Below are 11,664 nucleotides of genomic sequence, written 5' to 3'. Positions count from 1 at the left end.
GGATGCCTAGTGAAGACCCTCATTCTCATATGGAGACCTTTTGTGACTATTGTGATGCGATTTCTCAAACCGGTGTAACTCAAGACCAAATTCGATGGGTTCTATTTTCTTTTTCTCTAATTGGCACCGCGAAACAATGGTTGAAGGGCCTTGATAAGGCCACCCTCGAAATTGATTCTTGGAAAAAGTTGGCTTTAGCTTTCTACAAAAAATTCTAGCCACCGGAAAAGACTAACATGCTAAGAGCTCAAATTACGGGTTTTAAGCAAAGAGATGAAGAATCTTTGCATGAAGCTTGGGAGCGGTTCAAGGGAATTTGTCGCTCATGTCCTCACCATGGACTTAGCGAGTGGTTCTTGGTACAACAATTTTGGAACGGTCTATATGAAGATTCAAGGAACATTCTCAACATGGGATCAAATGGAATGTTCACCGAAGTTGATGACAATCAAACTTGGAACAAAATTGAGGAAATGGAGGTCCATAACTTACAATATAGTAGACCTCGCAAGGCTACTAGAGGAGGAAAGCATGAAGTGGACTCCGTTACTCAATTGGGTGCTCAACTTAGTGCTCACATTGACACAATCAATTTGAAGTTTGAAAAAGCTATGGCTAGACTTGAAGAAGCCTCGAAATCACCAAAGCATCATGTTAATGCCATGACGGCATCCTCATCAATCCCAAATGGGATATGTGAGAATTGTGGAACTTTGGGACATGACTCAAGTGAATGTAGGGGAACAAATGAACAAGTGAATGCTTTCCAAGCATACAAGAGTGGTACCCCTTATTCTAACTATTACAATGAAAACACCAAATTCCATCCAAATCTCTCATACAAAAGCCAAAATGTTCAAAACCCTCAAACAACATACACCCCACCTCCCATGAGAAACCAAAATCAAAGACCCTTTTACAACCAAAACCAAGGTTACCAAAATCAAAATCCATACAATCAACAAAATGACCATGGTTTTGATGTTCAAAAAGCGGTCCTTCAAATGCAAAAGAATCAACAAGAATTTTTCACTCAAATGAAAAAAGATAGTCAAGCAAAAGAAACCACCATCAACAACATCCTAGCTCACACCAAAATGTTGGAAACCCAATTAACTCAACTAGCATCTTCAAGCTCATAAAGACAAAAGGGGCAATTACCACCTCAAACTAATCCCCCAAGATATGAAACGGTTAGTGCCATTCACTTGAAAAGTGGTACAAGGTATGAAGCACCGAAGAAGCAAGTTGAGGATGAAGTTGTGGAAGCTAGTGATAAGGAAGAAATTGTGCAAAACTCCAAAGATGGAGAATCATCAAAGGAAGAAATTTCAAAGAAAAATGAAGACAAGGTCAAGGAGAAGGAGCCCATTGTGATTAGACTTCCTTTTCCAAGTCGTCAAGCCAAGCCCAAATTTGATGACCAACTTGGAAAATTTATGGAAATCGTGAAGAATTTAGAAGTCTCAATTCCTTTCACGGAATTAATCAATCACGTGCCGGCCTATGCGAAATACATGAAAGACATCCTCACAAAGAAGAAGTCGATCCGGAAGCTTGAAACTATTGCCTTCACTAATGTGAGTAGTGCAATACTTCAAGGGAGTTCACCTCCAAAACTCAAGGATCCGGGAAGCTTCTCAATACCGTGTACCATTGGCGACACCACGATCAACAAAGCCTTATGTGATCTAGGGGCTAGTGTGAGTGTTATGCCGTACTCGGTGAGTAAAAGGTTGGGGATGGGAGAGCTTAAATGCACCAATATCACACTCTAAATGGCCGATAGATCGACGAAGACACCATTAGGGATATGGGAAGATGTTCCGTGCATTTAATTGGGAAATTTTTTATCCCGGTGGACTTTGTCATTGTTGATATGGAAGAAGATTCCAACATTCCAATCATTCTAGGAAGACCTTTCTTACACACCGCGGGTGCGGTGATTGATGTGAAACATGGAGAGCTCACTCTAGAAGTGGGAGATGAGAGTATAACTTTCAATCTTGACAAGACTATGAGAGCTCCCCGTTTACATGAACCATGTTTTATGATCGATCATTATAGCCGGAAGGATGATAGGAAGAAGTCGGAACTCCAATGGAAGAATAAAATTGAAGATGCTCCATTCAAAGAACAAGTGAATTGTAACAAAGAGAGCTTGCAAAGCTCACCAAAATCAAGCAATGAAGAAGATGGCCTCATTGGCCAAAACAAGAAATTGGGAGAATTGTCTCTATCAACTCAAGAGATTTTTAGTGATCAAGTAGATGAAGTTTGTGGTCTTTGGGACTATGAGTTTGAAGGGATTTTCAATCCCTACATTGGTAATGCTATCGATCAAGACCAACAACAAGGGCAAAGATCTATTGAAGAACTTTATCACGACAATGAACAAGCTTTTGATTACTTTTTCAAGGTGTTGAGCAACATCAACAACACCTTGAACATGCCCCCTTGACATCTCATCAAGAATGAGAGTTTGGTGGAGTCCTCCCTAAACCACCATTTGTAAATATTTCTAACTCCCTAACTCGCATTTTAAATTCTTAATTTGCAATTTTTGTCATTTTTGGATTTTTTATGCCTTGATCAAGATGATTATCATGTTTGAGAGAAGTGAGGGAGGGACTAATAATTTCAATTAATGTGTAGTGCTTTAGCTTAGTGTGGGGTTAGCAATTGCCTAGGCTATTCATGCCTTAGTAGTGCCCCCACAATGAAGAACACGAGATTTTGAAGAATGAAAAATGACAAGGGATATGCAAGGTACACGGATGGAACTGAATCCGGGTAAAAGGGGTAGAACCCGAGCGGTTTCAAGAGAATCCGCCCGTCTTCAGACAATCCGGGCATATTGGGCAGAAGATGCCCGTCCTTCTGAGCTGAATTTCTGAAATTTTTTGACTGTTAGCGAATCCGGGCGTCCTGCAGTGGAATCCGCCCGTCTTCATAAAGACGCCCGTCCTGAAGAGAAGACGCCCGTCTTTTTGGCTGAGGAAAACAAGAAAAATCCCTGGAAAGGAATCCGCCCGTCTTCTCTGAAATCCGCCCGTCCCGTGTTTTCAAATCCGCCCGTCTTTAGGCGAGAATTTCAAGCCCATCCGCATGAATCCGGCGTTCGAAGGAAAGCCGCCCGTCTTCCCCCTGCATTTCAAATTTTTTCGGGTTTATTATAAACCCCATCCCACATTCATTTCCTCATTCCTTCATTCAAAACACTACCCATAAACCCCATAACTCCAAAACCCTCATCCTCTCCATTACAAAAACAAGATTCCTCAACAACATTCACCAAAATCAAATCAAAACATCCTTTTAACAACAAATTAATCACTCCTCTTTCAACAACAATCAAAACCAAGCACAAAATCTTCAACCTTTGAGTCGATTTTTGAATTCATAAAGGCAAAGCCTTTCATCTTTAAATCGATTTGGGTGCACTAGAAATTGAAGATTTTTCAGTTTTCTTAGTTTATTCATCAATGGCAAAGACAAAGGGAGCAACAAAGACAAAGGGAGCAACAAAGGCAAAGGCACTCTCATCAAGACAAAAGAGTCTTCAAACAAAGAAAGCATTGGCTATGATGGTAGCTAGCCCAAACTTGGAGGTGCAACAACAACAACCTCCCATGGAAGCAACAACATCTACTACTCCGGAAATTGCTCAACTTTCGAATTATCCGGAGGTAATTTTCATTTCCAAATCCCATAGGGACACTTTTGCCAAGTTTGCTAGTAAATCATTTCTATCCACCAAGTTTATTTGTGAAGATGCCTTAGATAAGTTGGGTGTCCTTGAGCAAACTAGAGCCTTCTTTAAAGCCATGGGGTTGGAGAAATTGTTTAAAATAAAAGAATTAACATACCCCTCCCTTACCTTAGAATTTTTGAGTTCTTTGAAAGTTAACAAGGTTGAGACTATGGAAACCATCGAGTTTCGCCTAGCTAATGTTAGTAGGCACATCTCCTTTGAGGAAATGGGTAAAGCTTTGGGTCTTAGTGATTCACCGAGTTATTTCAAGAATGTTGGCAAATATGACCCCGGCCCTCATTGGGAGGCGATTTCCGGAAGGAAATTTGAAAGCTTTCATGCTAGTCGCGCTCTATTAGTCCACCATCCGGGCATTGGAGTGTGGCACAAGGTTGTAGGGAACACCATCATTGCAAGAAAAGACACCAACCATTTCACCAAACTCGATTTTGTTCTTCTTGAGTCGGCCTTGAACATTGGAAGGGAATTCACCAAGCCTTTCAACTCTCTAAGACTTTTGGTGGATAGATGGCTAAATTTTGATTGTGGGAAGCAAGGCACTACCATCATTGTGAATGGAGGTCTAGTCACTCTTTTGGTTAAATACTTTGATCCTAACTTCAACAAGGATAGCAAGTATGAGGCAAAGAAGGGTGGTCATCTCATTGATATTGATATTATGATAAACAAGTACAAGTGGGTCTCTCATAATCCTCTTGACACCAAGTATGGGTGGCTCACTAGTGAGGCTATATCTTTTACTTTGCCTTCGAAGATTTGTCGTTTAAGTGTCCACCGGACCAACTATCTCCTTCCCCTTTCAAAAGAGGCCGAGTATAACATCCAACAACAAAAGGGTGAAATTAAAATGCCCTCCTCTTCCATTGTCACACCACCCTATCCTCTCAAGTACCAAGAGTTCAAGCCCGAAGGTGTTGTAGCAAGCAAAGATTATGTGACTCTTATTATGCAAGAGATGCACAAGTAAGCCTTCAAGGACCGGGAAGATGCTTACTTAGCACAATATCCACCCCTCCTTCACTTAGCTAGGCAAGGACTACTTGACCCTTCATGTCCTTTGCCTAGTTGGGCGGATAGGGAGGTCTTCTTTCCGAGTGCATCTAGGAGTATTCCGGGTGATGATGAGGTTGTTGGTGATGCGGTTGTTGATGATAACATTGATAAAGAAGCTAGTAAAGAAGGAGAAGAGGATGATGAGCAAGGTGAACAAGAAAGTGAAGAGGGAAGTGGTGATGAGTCCACTTCTAGTGAGGAAGATGATGATAGTGATGATATGATGGAAGATTAGCAAACTATGGAGGCTCCTACCCTCTTGAGGATTGTCTACTTCTCTCTTTGTTATATTTTATTAATCTTGATCATTGTTGGAGTAGTCCTAGCACCATAGAGGACTAACACCTCGGCCCCATTGAGGTGTTCTCATTTTATTGTTCCCACTTTTTAAAATCCAAAATGACAAATTTAGTTTCATGCATTGCATAGTGTGTGCATGAACTACACCCAACCTTAGGGCATTAGCAATAATGTCTAACTCGGTTTGGGGAAGTACATACATACACAACGGGAAGTAATCTAAATTATCCTCTCCGTCATAAACAAAAACCATGCATCATGTAGTGTAGATTAGTGTAGCTTGCATTTAGTATAAAAATCGTGCATCATGTTTGCATAATTTCCCATCATTTTGGCCATTGAGGACAATGCCCATATTAGTGTTGGGATGGGGAATTCTAACTTAACTTTTATTCAAAAAATCCAAAAAATTGAAAAATTTTGAAAAATTTCAAAAAAACCATAAAAATTTGAAAAATTGAAAAACCAAAAACATGTTATTTTCCTTTGTAGTGTAGTCAAGTATATATTATTGTATATATTGTGTTTGTTCTATCCTTGTTTACATTGATCGACTACGCCACATCCGAGACATGAGGATATTGAAGACCGCGTGGTATGATCTTTCCAATCTCTTTTTTCCTCTTTATGTTAATGACTATGTGGCTTTATTTTGATTGATGCGGTATAACAATGTGAACTTAGGACTTGCATTTAGTTTATATGTCATATTAGTTGGTAGAATCACTTGCATTAGGATGTATATAATAGCTGCATCATGGCATTTAGTTGCATTTAGATAAAATATTTTGAAAAAGTGCCTAATTGAGAACTTTGACAAGAGCAACTAAGCCATTGCAAATACTTTTTCAACTTAAGACTTCGCCTACTAGAATGGTTGTAAAACACCCTAGATAGTGTCATACTTGTGTCTTTTGACCCATGACCCAAAGCCTAGTCAAGGGTTTGCATGTAAGTCACCTATCCAACCCCGTGATGCGATGTGGACTTGGTTAACTTGTCTAGGTGACCTTGATTGACCTTGTGGTACGGCAACCCACAAATACTTTCTATCAATAAGCTTGAAGTGCTCATTTCAAAGATTTTGTATGTGGAAACGTTTTATTGCCAAGGAAACCTCAAATGTTATGAAATGTTGAAATATTGAGAATTTTAGTTGTTTTGATGGAGGCGTACCACTTCGATGTACTTTGGAGAAGGATCCATTGAATTGGGCCCCCACACGGTTGTGAATTCAACCGCCCAGAGACAGAGTGACTATCACCCCGAAAAGCTATTGTCTAGAGGTTAACTGGTTGCCTAATAAGCGATTGGCGAAAGCAAAGGACATTAGCACGGAAGGGACAAACCCCATCTCTAATTTTTGAAATGTGAAAGTTGAATGAGGTCAAGTTTTGAATACTAGTCATATCCACCCTTGTTTATAAAGATTTGAGCATTTCATTCCCAAAAAGCCTTTTGTCAAGCCACTTTGTCGAGCTTGGGACGATCCATGACCTTTACTTTTGTAGAGAACTCGAGACTTGTCATGTCATATGCTACTAGCATCATGGGGATCATCATTCCATAACCATCCGATCGCTCTTGACGAAAGTATTTGGAAATTGAGGACGAAAGTAGTCTAGTTTAACACCATTTGGAGGTGATTTAGTGCCATCCTCTTAGACTTAGTAATTTGTTGAACTAGTATTTGTGACGAAATATATGCTCTTAAATTTGTTCTCTTTTAGTGGCCTCCGCCACTTGATGAGGAAGTGGCTTTTCCTTTTGTAGATGCATCCTTTATTTGATTTTGTGTGCTTAATGTTTGGATGTGTCGCCATTTTGGCAAGACCCACCTTGCCTTGCAAGAAGGCATCCTACCTCATGGTTGTCTTGTTGTGAGTTGAAGGGGCGGAGTGAGATCCGCTAATTGTCTCATATCGGCTATGCTATTAGGTTAGTTTAAATAATGGTCCTAGTCTTTGTCACCTCTTTGCTCGGGATGAGCAAAGGTTCGGTTTGGGGATATTTGATGTGACCATAATTAGCGCACATTTAGTCCCCGGATTAGCCTTGTTTCCATGCTTTTTAGTGAATTTTTGGGTCATTTATTGTCTTTAGTTCTTTGTTTTGCATATTCTTTGATGTTTTGTGTCCTTGGTAGGAAAGAAGTGCAAACCTTGCATTTTCATGGCAAAATGAGACTAAATTGATTGAATCCAATGACCAAGAATCAAGGAGAGACAAGATTAGAAGGCCTTTGTACATATTATAGTAGTTGGGCAATGATGAGGAAAGATCCTTGCATCCCCAAGTAAATCCCCAAGGATTTTATGAAGAAAAGGGAAGAAAAGAAGAAGAAACACGGTGAAAGCAAAGAATCCGCCCGTCTTCCCCGAAGACGCCCGTCCCCAGGACCACAATCCGTGCGTCTTCTACCAAAGACGCCCGGGCAGTAGCACCTTAAGACGCCGTCTTCTCCCAAAGACGCCCGGCAGAGACTCGAATCCCGGCCGTCCCGTGCCTAAGACGCACGGATTCCAAGACAGCGCAAATCCGTTTCTTCAAGCTTCAAGAAAGATGCCCTTCCTTCAGAAAATACCGGCGTTTCCCTTAGTAGGGACTTAATCGTCATTTAAGCCCTTAGTTAACCCTAATGCATCCACCTAATTTCCATTATAAATACCCCATTAGTCTAATTAGAAGAGCATGTTCTTCTTATCAATTCTTAGAGTAGTTAATATCAATCAAATCTCTCTTTAGTTTTGTAATCAACAATTAATCAAGTTTTAATACAAGTTTTATTTCCTTAATCTCTCTTTTGTTCATCCTTTATTTTAGGTAATTGCAGATTATTTGGGTTATTATTGGGAGATTGACAACCTCTCAATCAAGCATCAAGTACTTCTATTATTCTTTGCTTTATTATTGGAATCATTAGTAGGTATAATTCTCTTAATCTCTTTTTAATTATTGCTAATTACTTTCATTTGTTCATCATGTTTCACTTTGTTGGTATGATTGACAACCTTGCTAGCATGTTCAACATGATAATGAGTGAGTAGTTCCATAGCTAGGGTTAATGGGTAATTAGGGGAAACCAACATGGGGAATGATTCATGCTTAAATTAATATGCTTTCATGGTTTATTTGCTTGCTTGTTTTGATCTCAACTCATGCACATGTTATGTTTGATGAAATGTGAGCCTATGAATCCTTGCATTTTTTACCCATCACCTATCTTTTCAATGAGACTTGTAAGACATAAACCAACTCGAGTCTCATTAGACCATGCATGTTGTTGAGTAGGGAAGACTAAGTCGACTTGTAGGTGTTGTACAATCTAATAGATTCGGCTCCGGGACCCAACTTTCCTAGGATTGTAAGATATAACCCAACTCAATCCATCACAACAATAATTGCTTGCTTATAATTTGAGAACATGTTTGTATGATCAATTCCCATGAATCCCCTATGACCCCATGACACCCTAGTGCTTTTTATCAATTGTTTACAATCCTTTCAATTCATCTTGCTCATTTACTTTCATTGCTATTTAGTTTAGTGACCTTCTACATCAACCCAAATTGTGACACCCCTAAGACACCACTAGTTTCAATAGAAATCTCATCTCAATTCCCGTCCCTTGGGATCCGACCTTTACTTGCCTCTTTACTTATTGTAGAGTTGTTTGTGAAGTTATAAATTATGTTTTGGTCTAGGTGCTTCCAACGACAATTGTTCCGAAAAATAGAATATAGCATCCGAAATAGTCCGACCACTTACTCTGCTGTGAGGGGTTGGACGGTGGCTTGGAAGAAGTCGTTCAAGTTGACTTACGAGGACTGCAGGCATCGAGTGAACACCCTCCGAGTTACTGATGTAAGTCGTTGCTTCTTACCTCTTTTGTTTTGTTGAAACGGATAGATATAGGATGACTAGGTAGCCTACAAAAGCCCCTAGTTAGTTGATTAGCTTTGCCTTGAGTGCAGTTTGTTGGGTGACCTTGAGAGCACTACACAGGCATACCGGCTGCTGTTATGGAGCGTCTGCGACCTCACAGTTCCCAGCGTTTGTACCTCGAGACGACAATCGAGCCGGTTTGGTACCTGGGCGAGTGCTTCGCTCGTCAGTGTTTTAGTGAGACCTTTGTGGTACCGGTCGTTCCGCCTTGGGTGTTGTTCCCGCAATCGACACCTGGCGAGGTTGAGGAGCACCTCCACAGCCGTGGGGGTGAGGAGCTATTGTTACGGGAGGCTGACTATGACACCTTCCGCTTGTCGAGGCTTGCCTGGTACCCGATTGAGGTATGTTTTCCTCTGTTCTTCGTTTTTATTGCCTCTTTTGTGCTTTGGTGGAAGGGTTTGTTACCTTCGACGTGGATCCCTGTTGTAGGGTGTCGACGCGCTCATGAGGACCTAGCCCCCAGCTTTCCCTACATAGACCACTTTCTAGGGGCCGGGTGGCGAGGAGTTATAGCTGCGCCTGCGGCTGCTGAGGTGACCGACGCTGGCATGGAGGGGAGGTTGACAATTCTGAGGGTGATTTTCTGATTTGAATACTCCTCCTTTTTTGTATTTTGCCTTGCATTTTTGTTGTGTTGAAGGACTTTTCTGGTTCTAGGTGTCGACCGTTAGTCATCAGGCTTTGTGGAGGATGGCTAAGCGGTGGAAGGCACTTGCTGGTGACCTGGCTACGAGGGAGGCTCGGCTTGCACATGTGCTTTTTGTTGGTTGTTTTTGTGGATTTTTTGTTGCATTTCACGTTTAGATCTCAATGACCTGTATTGTCTTCTGCAGGGTACTACAGATCCGGCAGAGCTTGCTTGAGTCCGTGCTGAGTTAGATGTAGTGAGGTCGATGATCGAGTCACAGGAGCTGGGATCATTATTCGGGACCAGGAGCTGAGGTGTCGCGAGGACGGGTTGCGGAGCCGAGATGCGGAGATTGCCTCTCTTAGGGCTCAGTTTGCTGCGGCGGAGGAGCTTCGCGTCACGATGGAGTACGAGACGTTGGAGAGCTCTCCTGAGAGGGGGCCTGAGCAGAAGGTGGTGTATGCTTTGCCCGCGACTCCTCGTGAGACCGAGACTGGTCCAACGGGGGCGTTGAGTAGTTGTAGTTGTTTGTCCATGTTTTGGACTTTTGTTTGTACATATATACATTTTGCATGAGGCGGTTTGTATATATATGTCTTTGGATTGTAGTTTATTTTTTCTTGGCTTTTTTGTGTTCTGTTTTGGATAAGCATGGTCAGCGGCTGATTCCCCTTTGCTTTGCATTTGTTCCTGCATCGTTAGTGTAGAAAACAGGCAACATGTAGCACGTATGCACACACGTAATCATGCAAAAGCATTTGACAAAAATAACCACGATGACTCAAAGTTAATATTTGAAATTTGAAAGGAAATTTTGAAAATTCCGCGATAGGTCGTCACGTTTGGATTTTCCAAAAGAAACTGATTTTAAATTTGAGCAATTAACTCGTGTTTGAATTAAATTGCATCGAAATTTACTGAAAATTGATTTGCGACTCGAAAAACTAAAACTCAACCGTTACGGATGAATTTTAAAAGGGATTTTTGCGAGTGTATTTGATTTGATATTTGTGAGATGAAGACTCAAATTTGCAAGAGTTTGAATTTTTGAAGAAAATTGACTGTCATGGAAACGATCCATCACGGATCGGGGCGACTAGCCGTTCCCCCCTAAAAAAAAGAGAGAAAAACCCGTATGTTTAAAGCTGCGTCATGGAAACCGTGCCGGATTTCGTAAAACGCGAAAACAAGGAAACGTGAGTGTGAGAAAACACAAAAATTCCCGGATAAGCCCGAAGAGGCGCGAGCCTTAAGGCGAGAGAATCTAGGTGTCAGGAAGAAACACAACTTGATAGGGACAAATCAAGGTGCGGATCCTGAGGACCACCCCAAAGAGGCGCGAGGCCAAGGGCGATGGAAGTGAGCTTCCCTTTTTTCGGAAAAAAGCGCTGATTGTTTTGTATAAATGGGGATGTTTGTGTTTCATTGTTTCATCCTTCGAAACACGAAAAACAGCTCTAAAAAAACCTTTCTTCTTCTTCCACAAATTTTTTCATGGATGCTTTCGAAAATAAGTTGCGACATTGGTGTCGGATTTGTCGCCTCCCGAGAAATATCAACTCGTTGTAATGGGAGTTGGTCAATTGTTAGTGCTTCGTCAAGTCAAGGTGCAATCCTCGTTTCTTGAAGCATACTCTCGGTTTTAGGATTCGAAACATCGTGTTTTCGTTTTCCCGAAAGGCGAAATTTGTCCTCTCGCCGAAGAAGTGGGCGCCATTGGTGGATGGCTGGGTTGTACTCCGGTGCTTCCTCTGACTCGGTTGTGTTACAAATAGAAGTTTCGTTCAATGTTGGGCTTGTCAACAAGTCAAGTGAACTTTCTCCTTCCTCCCCGTGGTGTGGATATGTTGGCTCTTATCAACATTTTCTCAAACCGGTTGGATGTTAATGTCTCGTAGGTGGCTAGGAGAAGGGCTCTTGCCTTTTGCCTAGTGCATGCATACCTCCTTGTCGATGCCTT

The 11,664-nt window shown here is 41.5% G+C and overlaps 1 non-coding gene across 1 annotated transcript; it reads right to left on the bottom strand.

The window, feature by feature from the left end:
• Positions 1 to 236: 236 nt before the first annotated feature.
• Positions 237 to 343, bottom strand: LOC141634579 (small nucleolar RNA R71). The gene has a single exon (XR_012539306.1). It is a non-coding gene; the product is annotated as a small nucleolar RNA R71 (small nucleolar RNA).
• Between the last annotated feature and the right edge of the window lie 11,321 nt (positions 344 to 11,664).

The sequence above is a fragment of the Silene latifolia genome, chromosome Y, assembly GCF_048544455.1.
Source record: "Silene latifolia isolate original U9 population chromosome Y, ASM4854445v1, whole genome shotgun sequence".
In the NCBI taxonomy this organism is placed as follows: Eukaryota; Viridiplantae; Streptophyta; class Magnoliopsida; order Caryophyllales; family Caryophyllaceae; genus Silene; species Silene latifolia.
Note: the sequence above shows the minus strand (reverse complement) of the source record. Positions and strands in the feature narration are given on the sequence as shown.